General features: G+C 50.1%; 2 long non-coding RNA genes across 2 annotated transcripts; both read left to right on the top strand.

Annotated features, from left to right (window-relative positions):
* Positions 1-391: 391 nt before the first annotated feature.
* On the top strand, positions 392-3,274 carry LOC115640022. The gene is made up of 3 exons (XR_003997793.1): positions 392-817; positions 2,393-2,614; positions 3,252-3,274. It is a non-coding gene; the product is annotated as an uncharacterized LOC115640022 (long non-coding RNA).
* Positions 3,275-4,637: 1,363 nt separating this feature from the next.
* On the top strand, positions 4,638-12,869 carry LOC115640023. Its single transcript, XR_003997794.1, has 3 exons — positions 4,638-4,710; positions 7,117-7,149; positions 12,836-12,869. It is a non-coding gene; the product is annotated as an uncharacterized LOC115640023 (long non-coding RNA).
* The last annotated feature ends 247 nt before the right edge of the window (positions 12,870-13,116 follow it).

Below are 13,116 nucleotides of genomic sequence, written 5' to 3'. Positions count from 1 at the left end.
CCCACCGGCCCGGCCCCAGCCCCTTTGTACCGGAAGCGTGGCCATGGCCGGGGCTGGGAGCGCAGCGTGGAGGCTGCTCCAGCCCTGCAGCTCACGGGGCAGCGCCGTGGGGCCGGGCGGGGACACACGTGGGGCGGACTCACTCCTTCCGGGAGGGGCCGGGCCCGGCTGCCTGGTTCGCCCCCTGCCCGGGGGTCCTCGAGCTCCCCGGGGCCTGTGCGGGGCCGCCCAGGGCTGCGGGGGGCGAGTGTCCTGGGTGGAGCCCGGGAGCTGCAGGAGGGGCTGGATCGCGGATCGGCTGCAGAGCTCGGAGCCCAGGCTGGGCCTGGGGGCAGGGGAGCGGCTGGGGATGGGGGCTGTGGGGGAGCTGGGAGTTTGGGGTGTGCTGGGAGGTAGGACTGGGAGTTGGGGATGTTTGAGGGGCTCCATGTTCAGATCTGGCCCTGCAGGAACTTTGGGGGCTGGAGCTGGGGAAAGTGAGGGACTGTCTGAAGTTGGCTGCTTGGGATATGGGTGAGGCCCCAGGGAGCTGGGGGTTGGGCTGCAGCCCTGTCACTGCAGCCTGGGGCTATGCGTTTCCTCTGGAAAAGCTGCTCCCTCTTTCACCATCTCCTCTCAGGCTGAGTCCCAGGGACCCTGCACAGGCGTCTGCAGGGCAGGACGGGCCCTGAAATCTGGCGGCTGGGAGGTTTGCAGCAGTTTCTAAACCTCCCTCCCCTGCTTCTTCCAGGAGGTACCACAAAAGTGTCTGGCCCCTTTGGGAAAAGAGAGAGAAGCAGCCAAAGCTGAGGAAGAGCAGCAAAGCAAGGAGCTGCTGGTAGGTGCCCAGAGCCCCCTCCCCCCGCCACTGAGGTTTGCCTGGCATAAGAATGACCTGGTGAATGCAGGGCCCACCCTGCCAGCCTCAGCCAGGGACCCATCCCCACTGGAGCCCAGGGAGCCTGCAGGGTCAGACACAGGGGTAACATGATGCCCTTAGGGTGCAGGAGGCTGCTGGGCAGGAGAGGGTCAGTCTGTGTTAGCCCGGAGCCCCTACCCACAGGCTGTCTGGATGTCACAGTGACCAGGGATCCTTTCTAGCTCCTGGGAAGGATGGGGGAGGAAGTAGATGAAATGTGGGCTGCAGAGATGGAGGATTTGGCTCAGTGCAAGTTGATGAGGTTTCGGGGAGAAGTGTCCCTCTTGTTGGTGATGTACAGCTCACCGTGGCCCTGACCCCTCCTCCCTTCCCGGGATAAATGAACTTCCCATCACTCACCACAAGAGATCTCATGTTCTGGTAAACAACTCTGCCACCCGCTCTGAGGTGCATTTATGATTTTCCCCAGTTTCCAAGCAGATGAATTTCAATGTTGATAAATGCAAAGTAATGCACATTGGCAAAGATAATATCAAATACCCATAAAACAATGGGGTCTAAATTAGCTGTTACCACTCAAGAAAGAGATTTTGGAGTCACTGTGGATAGTTCTCTGGAAACATCCACTGAATCTGCAGCTGCAGTCAAAAAAGCAAACAGAATATTGGGAATCATTAGAAAAGGGATAGACAATAAAACAGAAAATATCATATTGCTTCTATATAAATCCATGGTATGTCCACATCTTGAATCCTGCGTGCAGATCTGGTCACCCCATCTCAAAAAAGAGACATTGGAATTGGAAAAGGTCAGCAAAAATGATGAAGGATATGAAACAGCTTCCGTGTGAGGTGAGATTATTAAGACAGGCTATGGCTACACTCCGCAACTTTTAGCAACACGACTGTGCCACTACAGCCGTGCTGCTGACAGGCATGCAGTGTAGCTGCTGTTTGTTGGCAGGAGAGAAGTGCCAGTGTAGACAAAGCCTGAGACTGTTCAGCTTGGAGAAGAGATGACTAAGGGTGGATTATGGTAGAGGTCTATAAAATCATGACTTGTGTGGTGAAAGTAAATAAGGAAGTGTTATTTCCTCCTCATAACACAAGAGCTAGGGGTCATCCAGTGAAATGAATAGGCAGCAGGTTTAAAACAAACAAAAGGAAGTATTTCTTTACACAACACACAGTCAACCTGTGGAACCTCTTGCCAGAGGATGTTGTGAAGGCCACGAGACTTAACAGGGTTGGAAAAAGAACTAGAGAAGTGCATGGAGGACAGGTCCATCAGTGGCTATTAGCCAGGATGGGCAGGGATGGTGTCTCTAGCCTCTGTTTGCCAGAAGCTGGGAATGGGCAACAGGGGATGGATCACTTGACGATTCCTTGTTCTGTTCGCTCCCTCAGGGGCACCTGGCATTGGCCACTGTCAGAAAACAGGATACCTGGCTAGATGGGCCTTTGGTCTGACCCAGTCTGGCCATTCTTATGTTCTGTGTTTCGCTGTTACTGAGCTGCCCTCTCCCTGTTGCAGAAACAGACAGAAACCGAGAGGCAGAAGATTGTCTGGGAGTGGAAGGAGCTGCGAGGGCTTCTGGAGGAGCAGGAGCAGCTGCTGCTGTCCCGGCTGGAGGAGCTAGAGAGAGCCATTGTCCAGAGCAGGGATGAGGGCGTCTGCAGCCTGTAATGGGAGATTTCCCTGCTCAGTGAGAGGGGAGGAGAGAAGGGGCGGCAGCCGCTGAGCCAGTCCCTGCAGGTCAGGCTGTTATTGCAATGATCATACGCAATGTTTCTATAGGCGCTTCTGAGTCCTAGACCCCAAAGCACTTTACAGAGTGGGGTCAGGGGCATTATCCCTCTGGGACAAATGGGGAAAGTGAGGCAGAGGGAGGGGCAGAGCCCTGCTCAAGGTCACACTGAGTCTGGCAGCGGCACTAGGGATGGACCCTGGGAGTCCTGGATGCTGCAGCCCCAAGACCTTCTCTCCTGGAAATGTCTGTCTCCATTTGCACTTGGAGGGTGAAATCCCCTCCCCCACCATGCTGAGGTCCCGAGCCAGGCCTAAGGCCCCTCTCACGGCAGGTTAATGGGTTTAGTGGGGCCAGAGGTCTTCTGGATCTGTCAGCACTGGGAGGAATTTGATTCTCAATGCAGAGAAATATCTTCTGCCTGTAAAGTGGCTGGGGAGAAGTTTTCCGCAGTGGTGACCTGCCCGCAGGGATTGCTGGGGCTGCGTAGGGGAAAGTCCCTGGTGGCGGGGGGCAGCTGCTCTGGGAATGTAAACCTGAAATTCCCCTACTACCCGAGGCTTCAATAGTGACCCCTGCAGAGCAGGAGGCCTCCCCAACCAGGGACACTCCCCCTGATGGCCTCCTCTTTCTCTCCCTCTTTAGGGTGCTGGGAGCACTGGGGGCAGGTAAGTTCTGGGCTCCATTTCGCTCCCTCTCATGGGCCACTAGGTCTGATAACTGCACTGAATAGGAAGCTGCCCCCTGCCCTTGGAGCGTGTGATTCTGTCTCCCCTAGTGGCTGACTCAGGTAGGAGAAGAGCCGGTTACTGTCTGATCGCTCATGAGGTCACAGCAGGCTGCTAGAGCCAGGGCCGATGGAACAGACCAGGCCTGTTTCCTGAACTGATGTGGCCACGTCACGTATTCCGAGGGTGCAGAATCTCAGCTTTCACATTTGTTAAAGTGAATTGCTGGCCCTCAGCACCTCCCCAGTGTAAACAGAGACGTGTTGCCTTAGTGGGACTGCCAGTGGCCTGAAGCTGTAGCTCTGAGAGTGTGAACTTTCGTCTCCGCTGTTAATGTCATCGGGGTGTCAACTGAAATGGCAGGAGTGTTTCCTGGCTGATCACTTGAGCAGATGGAATGGGGAGGGGGTAGGAGTGAAGCCTTTGTGGGGTGGGAATAGGGGGTTGCTGTAGGGAGGGAAGAACAGAGGAGAGACTCAAGGACAAGGAAGCGAGAGAGAAATGGAGAAAGGAGGGTGGGAAAGGAAGGGAAACACAGGGAAGAAGCAGTAGGGCCCTACAGGGGTGTCCAGGAGGGGGCTGTTTTCCTCCTGAGTGACACTGAGTGTGACAGACAAAGACCTGGCAAAATACTAAGAACTAAAATTTTATTTCCCATCTGAAGGACAGATTCCCCCCTTGTTCTTTGTACGTGGGTGTTCCATGGAGAGCAGTGGGAGTTCTGCTGTGAATGGAGCCGGGCACAGAGTCCTAACCTGATGCCCTTGACCATTGGCCGTAATGGACAGGGCAATGTGGCCCTCTCTGCCCAATGAGCTGTACGCCCCAGGGTTACTGCTTCAGCTGAAGGGTTCGGGGGTTTTGGCATTAAAGGACCCACATTCATTCCCTGCTGGAGCCCTGGGTTCTGTCTGTGGCCACTGTCAGCATGTAGGACCTGCCTACTCTTTGGTCTGTCTCTCCTCCCTTTCCATGTAATCCCTGTGCTGGTGCCCCTTGTTCCTGCAGTAAACCAGCGTAGGAGGTGGCTCTGCCCCCACAGAACCAGAGCGTCCCTGAGAAAGCTCCTGAACAATGTCTCCGTTCCTTGCTCTAGTGTCTCCCCACTTCTTGTCTCTCTGGGGAGCAGAGGGCTGAGGTGACTCACCCTGACACTGACTATCTCAAGCTACAAAGCTCAGATCCAGGTTTTGTAAAGTTTGGGGGTTGCTGGGCTCAGGGTCTGGGGATCAGGCCTATTTCTCACCCCTCCTTCCCCAGCAGGGAGGACAGGACATTTCGGAAGCCAGAGCCGTCGTTTGCAGAGCTGGAGAAGAGACTCAGCGCTTTCTCTCTAAAAAGTGCCATGCTGTAGGAGGTGCTGCTGGGATTCAAAGGTGAGTTGCAGTCTAGGGGTGGCGTCTACTCTGGTTAGAGTGACCCTGACCCTGGGGAGGTGTCGGGAACTCTAGTGATGTCACTGATCCTCGGCTCCATCTCACAGCCCAGCTCAGTGAGTCGCCCTTCCCCATGGAGCAGCCCTGCGGGGCTGGCTCTGTCTGCAGCGGCTGCATTATCGGCCTCTGATCTCTGGCCTGGTCTACACTAAGCATTTAAACCGATTTTAGCAGCATTAAACCGATTTAACGCTGTACCCGTCCACACTACGAGGCCCTTTATATCGATATAAAGGGCTCTTTAAATCAGTTTCTGTACTCCTCCCCGACGAGAGGAGTAGCACTAAAATTGGTATTACCATATCGGATTAGGGTTAGTGTGGCCGCAAATCGACGGTATTGGCCTCCGGGCAGTATCCCACAGTGTACCACTGTGACCACTCTGGACAGCAATCTCATCTCAGATGCAGTGGCCAGGTAAACAGGAAAAGCCCCGCGAAATTTTGATTTTCATTTCCTGTTTGCACAGCGTGATGCTCTGATCAGCACGGGTGGCAAAGCAGTCCCAAATCAAAAAAGAGCTCCAGCATGGACCATACGGGAGATACTGAATCTGATTGCTGTATGGGGAGACAAATCTGTTCTATCAAAGCTCCGTTACAGAAGACAAAATGCCAAAGCATTTGAAAAAAAAATCTACAGTCTACACAGTGCTGTGACACAAGTTAACGGGAAGCCAGAGACTCAAATGGACGCTCATGGAGGGAGGGAGGGGGTACTGAGGACTCCAGCTATCCCACAGTCCCCAGCAGTCTCTGAAAAGTATTTGCATTCTTGGCTGAGCTCCCAATGCCTGTTGGTTCAAACACATTGTCCGGCGTGGTTCAGGGAATAGCTCGTCAATTTAATCCCCCCCTCACGTGAAATAAATCATTACTTGACTTCTTTCAATGTCACCCTGTGTCTACTGAATGCTGCTGGTAGACGCGATGCTGCAGCAGTGAAGAGAAGTATCCGCTCCTCTCCCCTCCCCGGTGGCAGACGATGCAGTAGGACTGGTAACCGTCTTTCTTATCAACCCGTGAGTACTCCTGGCTGGCTTCAGGTGAGGCTGGCCGGGGGCGCCTGGGTGAAAATAGGAATGACTCCCGGTCATTCCCAGTAGATGGTACAGAATGGCTGGTAACTGTCTTCATCATAGCAACTGGGGGCTGCACTTCAATCAGCCCCCTCCCTTTCATGTGAAAAGAAAAGATTCTGTACTGCCTAAACTATCATAGCAGTGGGATGCTGGGCTCCTCTCCCCTACACTGCTTAATGTCCTGCCTGGACTGTCATAGCACCGGGAGGCTGCATCCCCCTCAATTTATGTCACTTAAAACTCAGTGTTTCTTATTCCTGCCTTCTTTATTACTTCATGACACAAATGGGGGAGACACTGCCACGGTAGCCCAGGAAGGTTGGAGGAGGAGGGAATCAACGGGTGGGGTTGTTGCAGGGGCACCCCCTGTGAATGGCATGTAGCTCATCATTTCTGCGGGATCTGACACAGAGCAGCTGTGCTCTCTGATACACTGGTTCTCTAGTACATTTGCCCCATATTCTAGACAGGACTGACTCTATTTTTAGAAACCATAAAGGAGGGATTGACTAGGGGAGTCATTCCCAGTTTTGCTTTTGCACCCCCGGCCGATCTCAGCCAGGGGCACCCATGATAGCAGACAGCACAGAAGTACAGATAACCGTCATCTCATTGAGAAATTACACTGGCAGCAGACAGTACAGAACAACTGGTAACCATCCCTGCTATCATGCAAAAGCAAATGAATGCTGCTGTGTAGCGCTGGAGTATCGCCTCTGTCCGCGGCATCCAGTACACATACAGTGACTGTAAAAAAAAAAAAAGCTGAACAGGCTCCATGGTTGCCGTGCTATGGCGTCCGCCAGGGCAATCCAGGGAAAAAGGGCGTGAAATGAGTGTCTGCCGTTGCTTTCCTGGAGGAAGGAATGACTGACGACATTTACCCAAACCACCCGCGACAATGATTTTTGCCCTATCAGCCACTGGGCTCTCAACCCAGAATTCTAAGGGGCGGGGGAGACTGTGGGAACTATGGGATAGCTATGGAATAGCTACCCACAGTGCAAGGCTCCGGAAATCAATGCTAGCCTTGGACCATGGACGCACACCGTCAAATTAATGTGCTTAGTGTGGCCGCATGCAGTCGACTTTATACAATCTGTTTTATAAAACCGGTTTATGTAAAATCAGAATAATTGCGTAGTGTAGACGTACCCTCTGTCACCATCTCATAGTTAACAGCAGTTCCGTTAATAAGCAATGGGGATTTCTCCATGAATGCGAGGGCCTGAATTCTCACCTCTCCCATTTTCTCCTTCCCCTAGAGATGCTGCAACGGCAGCTGAGGAGCGACACAGGTACGTGTCTGTCTCTGACTGGCCAAAGGGAGATTTCAACCCAGTAACCATGTTAACCACAGGGGATTGCAGCCTCCAGCAGCTGGAAGCTGTGTAGCAATGGGAAGCGATGTTACTTTGTTCTTGCACCACTATATTTTCAACTAACTTGTCTCTTAAATATTTTAGCTCAGGGTTCGGCAACCTTTGGCATGCAGCTCACCAGGGTAAGCACCCTGGCAGGCCGGGCCGGTATGTTTACCTGCGATGTTGGCAGGTTTGGCCGATCGTGGCTCCAACTAGCCACAGTTTGTCACTCCAGGCCAATGGAGGCGGTGGGAAGTGGCAGGCAGCACATCCTTCAGCCTGCGCTGCTTCCTGCGTCCCCCATTGGCCTGCAATGGCAGACCGCAGCTAGTGGAAGCTGCAATTGGCCGACCCGTGGATGTGGCAGGTAATGAAACTGGCCTGGCCCACCAGGGTATGTGGATTGGAGTTTCCCCAAGGTCCTTTAAGTGTTTCCTGATTGGGCACTTGATTTGCAAATTCCTTTCTGAAGAAGCTGACCTAATGCTTTACTAAGGCCACTTCAGAATGAAAACACATTGATGTACAATAATGTAGCCAATATTCATAACAGTGACTGCAAAAATGATACACTCATACAGGTAGTATAATCATCAGCAAATTATAACCTTGTCACAGACACCTTACATGACAACCTTTGTACAATATTTGCTGCAAATATCAAACCGTGGTTGCACCAATTAACTGTACAGTCACAGGTTATATTAATAACATCACAGCCAGGGCTGGTGTTAGGGGGTAGCAAACAGGACAACTTCTTGGGGCCCTATACCCCCACAAAGCTCCATTGCTTATGCTTCGGCTTCAGCCCTGGGTGGTGGGGCTCAGGGGCCCAGACTTCAGCCCCATGTGCTGGGACTTCAGCTTTGTGCCCTGGGCCGCAGCGAGTCTAATGCTGGCCTTGCTAAGCAGCCCCCTGAAAGCTGCTCATGGCCCCCCAGGGGGCCCCAGACTCATGGTTGAGAACCCCTGCCTTACCCGTAAGAACATAAGAATGGCCGTACCGGGTCAGATGAAAGGTCCATCTAGCCCAGTATCTGTTTACCGACAGTGGCCAATGTCAGGTTCCCCAGAGGGAGTGAAGCTAACAGGCAATAATCAAGTGATCTCTCTCCTGCCATCCAGCTCCATCCTCTGATGAACAGAGGCTAGAGACACCATTCTTTACCCTTCCTGGCTAATAGCCATTTATGGACTTAGCCACCATGAATTTATCTAGTTCCCTTTTAAACATTGTTATAGTCCCAGCCTTGACAACCTCCTCAGGCAAAGAGTTCCACAAGTTGACTGTGCGCTATGTGAAGAAGAACTTCCTTTTATTTGTTTTAAACCTGCTACCTCTTCATTTCATTTGGTGACCCCTAGTTCTTGTATTATGGGAAGAAGTAAATAACTTTTCCTTATCCACTTTCTCCGCATCGCTCATGATTTTATATACCTCTATCATATCCCCCCTTAGTCTCTTCTTTTCCAAGCTGAAGAGGCCTAGCCTCTTTAATCTTTCCTCATATGGGAACCTCTCCCAACCCCTTAATCATTTTAGTTGCCCTTTTCTGAACCTTATCTAGTGCTAGAATCTCTTTTTTGAGGGGAGGACACCACATCTGTACACAGTATTCGAGATGTGGACATATCATGGATTTATATAAGGGCAATAATATAGTCTCAGTCGTATTTTCTATCCCCTTTTTAATGATTCCTAGCATCCTGTTTGCTTTTTTGACCGCCTCTGCACACTGCCTGGACATCTTCAGAGAACTATCTATTATGACGCCAAGATCTTTTTCCTGACTCGTTGTAGCTAAATTAGCCCCCATCATATTTTATGTATAGTTGGGGTTATTTTTTTCCAATGTGCATTACTTTACATTTATCCACATTACATTTCATTTGCCATTTTGTTGCCCAGTCACTTAGTTTTGTAAGATCTTTTTGAAGTTCTTCACAATCTGCTTTGGTCTTAACTTTCTTGAGTAGTTTAGTATCTGCAAACTTTGCCATCTCACTGTTTAACCCTTTCTCCAGATCATTTATGAATAAATTGAATAGGATTGGTCCTAGGACTGACCCTTGGGGAACACCACTAGTTACCCCTCTCCATTCTGAGAATTTACCATTAATTCCTACCCTTTGTTCCCTGTTTTTTAACCAGTTCTCAATCCATGAAAGGACCTTCCCTTTTATCCCATGACAGCTTAATTTATGTAAGAGCCTTCGGTGAGGGACCTTGTCAAAGGCTTTCTGGAAATCTAAGTACACTATGTCCACTGGATCCCCCTTGTCCACATGTTTGTTGACCCCTTCAAAGAACACTAATAGATTAGTAAGACATGATTTCCCTTTACAGAAACCATGTTGACTATTGCTCAACAGTTTGTTTTTCTATGTGTCTGACAATTTTATTCTTAACTATTGTTTCGACTAATTTGCCTGATACCGACATTAGACTTACCGGTCTGTAATTGCCAGGAACACCTCTAGACCCCTTTTTAAATATTGGCGTTACATTAGCTAACTTCCAGTCATTGGGTACCGAAGCCGATTTAAAGGACAGGTTACAAACCTTAGTTAATAGTTCCGCAACTTCACATTTGAGTACCCCACGAATCACAGCAATGTTCGGGTTTCTGCCAGTCCCAAAGGACCAGTCACTTCCTTAGGGCAGATGACTCTTAAATCTCCCAACAAAAACAACACTTGTAGCCAGTCCCATCATAACCTGTATTAAGATTTATTTGAAAGGAAATGAGCTGCTTACAAAGTTGAAGCAATGTGACAAAGCTCTGTCCTTGTCTCCATGGGCCCTGCATTTCCTGGTGGATTTCGCTAGCCTCAGAGGCTCACTGTGACCCTCCACATAGCCCTTCTCTCTAGGGAAGAGTGTCACAGCCCACTGAGCCATTTTCATCGTAAGCCAGCGATGGAGAGGAGGCAAAGCTACCCTCCCTTGCACAGTCTCTGTTGTCTCCCAGTCTCAGTGATTAATCAGAGGAGCAAAGGGGGGAACCCAGGACCCCCCCCCCACTCTAGGCTCCAGCCCAGGGACCCTAATAGTATCAGCTGTGGTATCTGACCTTTTAGAAAGAGGACACATACAATTCCCTGTTCTACTTCCTCAGGCTCTACTTCACCCTTACCTCAGGGCTGGCTTCCTTTCTTGTGCCTGATCTGGTGTGTACTGCTCAGTCACTCCCACTGCTCCTGTTCTGCACCCCCACCTGCCTAACTGGGAGGTCTTTAACTAGTTTCAGCCAGCCCCTGATTGGCTTCAGGTGTCCCAATGAACCTGGCTGTCTCCACAGCTTTCTGGAAGGATATTAATTGGCCCCAGGTGTCTTGATTAACCTGGAGCAACTGTCATTTTGTTACCATGGTAACAGGGATTTGTTTAGCTTGGGGCTAACATACCTGTTTCTCACTACTTTCCTAGAGCCATCTGCCTTGCCCTGTCACAGCAGCTAATCATCCAGATGCAAACAAGTTCCAGTCTTAAATTTCAAAAGGTAATAGAAGCTTCTATAATAAGCAAGCTCTACATATTCTTTAGGACTAACCCCAGCTAATCAGCTGGGGATCTCGTGCTTATGCCTAGAAACTTTGCCCCCCAGAGTCCAAGCAGCATACAGATAATCAGTTCCTTCTGTATGGAGTTTTTCATCCTCTTCCTACCATGTGCTCTGAACTGCAAACTCAGCTAATGGGAAGTCAAGAGCACAACAACAGCCTTGTGTCTTCTTTAACATCACATAATAGTCTCTCTGGTGTTGATGGACCTTTCCTGCCAGGCAAGGCGTAATGCATTTGGCTGCCAATCAGCACTTCACCTAGGTAAAGTCTCTCTCCTGTCTGGTGATTTACAGAGCTACAGAGGCTCACAATGCAACTAATCAGATATTAACCGAGGCAGCAACTCAATAAAGCATTCAATAAAGTCTAAATATGTTCTTATAATCCTAATACCTGTTTTAAAAATACTAACAGAGGTGAGTCAGACTGATTCCACTGTGTGTTTGTCCCTGTTCAATGAAGACATGGGGGTCTTTGCAAGAGCTGACACCTCATCTGCCAGTGTCACAGGCAGGATGGGCAGGGATGGTGTCTCTGACCTCTGTTTGCCAGAAGCTGGGAATGGGTGACAGGGGATGGATCACCTGATGGTTACTTGGTCTCTTCATTCCCTCTGATGCACCTGGCATTGGCCACTGAGCTACATGGACCGTTGCTCTGACACAGTGGGCCGCTCTTTTGTTCACAGTCTCTATGAGGAGTATCTACTCATTTGGACTCACTGGGGAGCCACAGAAAGAAACAAGATGTGCTGTGGCAAGGAGGCCCAGTCTCAGAGCTCGCGGGGTCACGCTTCCCAAAAGCTAAAACTAGGCCATGCTGATGAAAGGGGCACTGCCAGGAGAGACTGTATAAAGGCTGGAGCATCAAACAGCTTTGTAAACCTGAGAGAGCTGCCCTGGGAATAGTGACAGGGAGAATCCCCCAGAGTGACTCCTTTGATTCTGCTCTTCTCTGGCCTTTGGTTCTTAGAATTATAGAACTGGAAGGGACCTCGAGAGGTACCTAGTCCAGTCCCCTGCACTCAAGGCAGGACTCAATATTATCTAGACAATCTCTGACAGGTGTTTGTCTAACCCGCTCTTTAAGATCCCCAATGATGGAGATTCCACAGCCTCCCTAGGGAATTTATTCCAGTGCTTAACCACTCTGACAGGGAGTTTTTTTCCTAATCTCCATCCTAAACCGCTCTTGCTGTAATTTAAATCCATTGCTTCTTGTCCTATCCTCAGAGGTTAAGAAGAACAATTTTTCTCCAGCCTCTTTGTAACAACTTTTATGTACTTGAAAACTGTGATCATGTCCCCTCTGAGTCTTCCCCAGTTTTTTTTCAATCTTCCCTCATAGGTCATGTTTTCTAGATCTTTAATCATTTTTGTTGCTCTTCTCTGGACTTTCTCTAATTTGTCCACATGTTTCTTGAAATGTGGCACCCAGAACTGGACACCCTGCTCCAGTTGAGACCTAATCAGCGCGGAGTAGAGCGGAGGAATTTCTTCTCGTGTCTTGCTTACAATACACCTGCTCATACATCCCAAAATGATACTTCCTTTTTTGCAACATTGTTGACTCCTATTTAGCTTGTGATCCACTACGACCCCCAGATCCCTTTCCACAGCACTCCTTCCTGAGCAGTTATTTTCCATTTTGTATGTGTGCAACTGATTGTTCCTTCCTAAATGTAGCACTTTGGATTTGTCCTTATTGAATTTCATCCTATTTACTTCAGACCATTTCTCCAGTTTGTCCAGATCATTTTGAATTTCAGTTCTATCCTCCAAAGTCCTTCCAACCCCTCCCAGCTTGGTATCGCCTGCAGACTTGATAAGTGTAACACAGAGACTCTGCTGCTGGGATGGTTTCACCATGTGTCAGAGGTTTACACCCTGGTAGGAGGGAGCTAGGCCTATACTGGAATAAGGTCACTCTGTGCTTCCCAGTATGGCAGAACCTAGAATGTCCATTAGCAGGGAAAAACGTGGGGGGAATCGACATGTGGAAAGGAGAGAAACCCTGTCTGAATTCTCTCACATTGCCCTTCTCACCCTGGCAGGCTACAGAATAACGTCCACGTTTTGCTCCAGATCATCCATCCTCCCAGGAAGGAAATGGCTTCAATGGAGCTGGCCCAGGTAAGGGATTCTCAGGGAGCTGGTGGTGGGTTCTGCTTGGAGGGAGAGAAGCAGTAAATGTATAGGAGGGTGGGAGCCAGTGATGAGCTGCCAAAATATTAACAACAGATTCCTTCCTCCTCACCTCACGAGGAGGTCATGCCCCCCCCGGGGGTCGTGCCCCATCTAACCCCCCCATGCTCCTTGACACCTCCCCAGGGAC

This window comes from Gopherus evgoodei, unplaced genomic scaffold, assembly GCF_007399415.2.
Source record: "Gopherus evgoodei ecotype Sinaloan lineage unplaced genomic scaffold, rGopEvg1_v1.p scaffold_176_arrow_ctg1, whole genome shotgun sequence".
Classification (NCBI taxonomy): domain Eukaryota; kingdom Metazoa; phylum Chordata; order Testudines; family Testudinidae; genus Gopherus; species Gopherus evgoodei.
Note: the sequence above shows the minus strand (reverse complement) of the source record. Positions and strands in the feature narration are given on the sequence as shown.